General features: G+C 31.5%; 1 long non-coding RNA gene across 1 annotated transcript; it reads right to left on the minus strand.

The window, feature by feature from the left end:
• Positions 1-369: 369 nt before the first annotated feature.
• On the minus strand, positions 370-3564 carry LOC143196207 (uncharacterized). Its single transcript, XR_013005692.1, has 2 exons — positions 3412-3564; positions 370-799 (listed from the first exon to the last, which is right to left on the minus strand). It is a non-coding gene; the product is annotated as an uncharacterized LOC143196207 (long non-coding RNA).
• Positions 3565-5096: the final 1532 nt, after the last annotated feature.

Raw genomic sequence — 5096 nt, forward strand, 5'->3', positions numbered from 1 at the left:
CTCGACTAAGAAACTGAGCTACTACCAACTGATTTTGGTGACCGTTTTTTTTTTGAACTGCAAGCTCCTATCTAAATTCCAGTAGGTATCAAGTCTAGGGGTGTTTTTCAAAGTTTGAATGTTTTCTACTTGGAATAGTTTATGGCTAGGTGTCATACGATAGATATAGCATGTCATGTATTGGTGTCCAGCTGCAATACTTTTGCCCGAATTCCATTTAACTGTCCCAAAGGATTCTTCGACTAATTACGAAACGGTTGCCAATCCAACGTCAACCTAGTTTTTTTTCTTGATAATTGCAATTTTTTTTCTTGATAATAATTCTGGTTAATTGGATGAATTCAAAAAAGAGCAGTGTTATAATCGATATATAATATAACGAGGAATTTATTATATGCCAAGTTAGTGGGACCAATTAATAAAACATTAATGTAAATATTAATATTAACTAATAGTTCTAAAAAATACACATATTTTTATTAATAAATGAAAAATTCTTTGTAACTTCAGGAGTATAAATTTATTTTTAAAAATATTACTACATATAATTGCCAGAGTTTTAGAGCGATAATAGACTTTATGTTTGGTGTTAAGCTATCCTGGTATTTCCATCACGATCTCCAGATCCTAAACCGCCTTTGTCCGCAGCTCCACCAGCTCCGCCTTTGCCACCTTTGCCGCCGGAGCTGCCGCCTTTACCTCCACCACTGCTGCTTGAACCACCTTTAGATCCTCCCGTACTCTTCGAGGGGAAACCCAAGATGCCTTGTAGGGCTAGGAGCACGAGAATGAAGAAAAACTACAAAAGAAAATGTTTATTCAGGTTTTCGTATATTTAATATTAAAGTAATTCACTCTCAGAAATAGCAATTTATTTGCTTGACAAGAAATTAATTACGGAATTTTGTAAATGCTATTTTTCTTAAGAAGGTATTCTAATCTAATAATTAAAAAAAAAATCATATTTTCGAAGCTTAAATGCCCTTTAAAGGTTTTTCAAAATTTAAACTTTTTTTTTACTTAAACGATATAGTAAAATAAAGTTCTATTGACTTTAGTCACATCAACCGCTTGGATTTTTAAGTGATTTACAGCTTAACCTGGGCTCCGCACCAGGGTCCTCGGCATTAAACCTACCGATTGACGAGTGACCAATTTTGGAAATCATCCCAGAATACATCCGGTCTTACCCAGCCTGGTTACTGGCGTGACTGGGATCATTTTCCTTATCGGATTTTACAATCTTGCCTAGACCAATCACAAATATTAAACAATCACAATCAAATACATTTTACGATCATGCCTAAGCATCATTCGAACCCGTGACTAGAGCAACAGAGGAGGACCTTCCTGTCGCCTTTACCACTGCGCCACAAGGCCGGCTTCGGAGATATAGGTGTTTTAGTGATGCGGCATCTAAGAACGAAATTTTAAACGCGTTTTTCTTGAAACTGCTTTTTTCGAGACGGTTGACGTGTGACCTCAAGTTCTACTCAACCGATTTACTTGAAATTTGATGTGAGTTTTCTCGAAATGAGACTTATAAAACATACAACTAAGCAACAATTTCTTACTCATCAAAAGATTTATATCATCAGACACGAACCATTCCAACAAACTGATTAAAAATTCAGGAAAACTTAACCTTATTACTGAATCCCAAATACAATACAAACACAAGATAAGGTAACAAGTTGATGTTATATTACACCAATGAACTAAATAAGGAAGACAAGTATAATAAAGAATTGTCTCGTCACTGGAAATAATTAGGTATTAAATGCCTATGACGATGGGAATGAAGAGATAATGAAAGACGATATGATTTTATTAAAAAACGTCTTTATTTATCGAATGAGTGGCTTTCTCTCAGAGAAATTTACTAATATGAAAATTGGCAACCATTAATAAATGATGGATAATTATTTTTAAACATTTTAAATTTTTTGGTATCACTAGGTTCGACGTTAACGATATTAAGTATATAATGGATATGAAGAAATATTTATAAGTTCATGAGTTCTAAGAAAGCCATGTGGTTATTTATACAGTACAAAGGTTTAATTCATTGGAAACATATCGAAAAAATCATTCCATTCGGGCTAAATATGCAGGTGTTTAACCAGCTATAAAATAAATGCTTTTAAGATAATTAGTGCTTTAAGTGGTTACCGTAAGCATATTGTATAGTGGTTGTAATTATTAATTTATAATAACTAAAAGGTAAATGTTCACGTATTAATCTATATTTATATATTATAACCTTCAACAAGTTATTGCTGATTGTGTGTATATTTTACGATAACAATTCATTTATATGCAAATAGTATATATAAGAAATTCACCGTCTTTGTAAAAACTATTATAAACTAAACTTTGTAAACTAGTAGAAAAAAAATGTGTTTATTATTATATTGAACAGCCATATTTTTTGACACTTGAGAAATAATTCCTTTTTATATTTATTTTGTAACATCGATAGAAGTTCCTTTTAAATCAGATTCAAATACATGTGAGGGAGTACTAATTGTACTGCTAAATGAAATGAAGTATAACAAAGTTGCTGTTATAGTTAGACATGCCACGAGTACAATTATTTGTAGCTGAAGTACACTGTGACTCTATCGAAGGCATCTTTATGCCGCACACACTTAGAAACCATCCTTGAAAAACAAGCCGACATACTATTATCCCCAGGACAATCAATAAGCCCTTAATCTATCTATATATTTTACTACAATATGTTCATTATTGTTGGTTAATAAGATATACTGGGTGTACAAATAAATTTTCACCCACATTTATAGTTAAACTTGTCTGATGTAAAACATCTTATTGAAATTTGCTGACTATCAATACATACTCTTAAAATAGTAGCAATAAATATTGCTTGAAATATGATTTTTTTATATGAATCCTCTATGGGAACTTCTGGTTGACCATCTAATTTGAATTCCGATTATGATTGTTTGTAGAATTATATGGTCAGACTCATTTGAGTGAGAAATAATTGCATTGAGTGATTTAAATAGTTTAAGAAGGGTTTTGTATCGAAGAGAATGAATGCAGTAAAAATTGAAACTGCGTGGTTAATCGAATTACGAATAATATTCAGTCTCAAATTCTTAATATTACCACGATGTCTTTTTATCCGAAATTGTTTGAAATCGACCTTCGGCAAGTTCATTGCCTCACCGAATCTCGAAATGTTATAACAGCGAAATAAACAAACTTGTTTTCCTCTTTATCAAAGCGTTTTGTTGTGTTTAGGTGTTTAGTGGCCTTTAATATGATATATACAGTTTTTTTTAATTCTATATATAGAATTGACTTACATATTAATAACATAAATCTAAATTTACAAAGATTATAATGATATAATTACTTATGACAATTGTTTGAAACACTTACCCACAATTTCATTTTGAATATTGCAGTAACGAGCAGCAAACTTGTAATTTATATAGCCGTTAAGGGGACTTACAACAAATACGTCATTATGCATATTGATATTTGAATCACATGTGTCTTCGTCTGGCTTATGTAAATGGGTTGAAAAAAAAGTGGCCACAGCTAATAATGGTTGGTTTGTTTACATGAGATATTCTTGGAACAAATCGCATTAATATTTTTATATAAACAAATGTTAATATATTTGATACGTTTTATAAACAATAACAATAAATTTAAATGTGGTTATACAATAAGAGAGTTTTAAGAGTAAATTTTATAGTAAGAATAAAGTTGGAAATAATGTTATAGTAGTGTGATCAACTAATCGTAATAGTTTTTCCAACAGATAGGTTGAAAAGACCAGTTATGAAATGATATAAGTTGACTAGTTTATGATAAATTCGTTAAAATAAAATAATAGAGACTTAGAGGCTCTTAATTTTTTAACAGCCACTTGTTATTGAAGTTGAAGTTGCTGCTTGAAATGTTATTTTTGTGTTGAATTTAAAAGGCACATGGTACACATATTGAAACTAATTATTCGTCATCTAATAATTTTTGCTTAATATTGTTCTTAACGTAGGATATTTAAGATTTCGGACCCAAACTTTAACTAGCCTTTGATGGACGTACTCCTTCAATTTGTTAGAGTTTGCCTTTTCAATATTTTTATTGAAAAGAGAAATACTGGAAATAAAAAAACAAATTCATAAATGACTATGTCAGAAATTTAAAAGATGATAAAGAAACTGACTACTCACTCTAGAAAGCCACAAAGTATAAGAGACCTATGTGGGAATTGAGCACGTGATAATCGCCAAAAAGCAGAAGCATTTGCTGAATATCTAGAAAAAACTTTCAAACCAAACGAAGCTAATATTGAACATAATTTATCGGACATAGAAGCTGAAAATACGATTACTTAATTAGTCACGCCGAAAGAGTTAACCAAAATTATCAAAACTGACATTAACCCCAGGTAATCACCAGGCTACGATTTAATAACAGGAGAGTTAATGCAAAAACTAACAAGAAAGAGAATTATAAAACTCACCAACTTGATCAATACAGCATTTAGATTAAAACATGTGCAAGATATTCCCAGGCATTTGCAAGATGGCGGAAATTATAATGATTCCAAAACCTGGGAAGTCACCAAAACGAAATAAAATCCTATATATCTATATCACTACTGCCAGTAATATCTAAGGTTTTTGAAAAACTCTTGTTGAAAAGAATAAAACCCATCATAGAGAGAAAAAACCTAATACCAACACACCAGTTTGGGTTTATTAACAAACACTCAATAATTGACCAGGTCCACAAAATAACAGATGTTATTGAAAAAGCCTACAAAAGTGAAAAAGTATACTCAGCTATATTCTTAGATGTAGCACAAGCCTTCGATAAGGTTTGGCATGAAGGCCTTGTTCATAAACTACAGAGAATGCTACCACAACAACACACCGAACTATTAAAATCATACATTACAACCAGAATGTTTAGAACAGTCAAAGAGTCAACAAGAAGAAGCTTACTCTACAATAAAAGAAGCCAAAGTAGGTGTAACTCAAGGAAGTGTATTGGGGCCAAGGCCTTATTTACATTACACTTGTGATATACCACAAATGAAAAATATCACG

The sequence above is a fragment of the Rhynchophorus ferrugineus genome, unplaced genomic scaffold (assembly GCF_030347505.1).
Source record: "Rhynchophorus ferrugineus isolate W39M unplaced genomic scaffold, kcgeb_rfMv2 rfM4, whole genome shotgun sequence".
NCBI lineage: Eukaryota > Metazoa > Arthropoda > Insecta > Coleoptera > Curculionidae > Rhynchophorus > Rhynchophorus ferrugineus.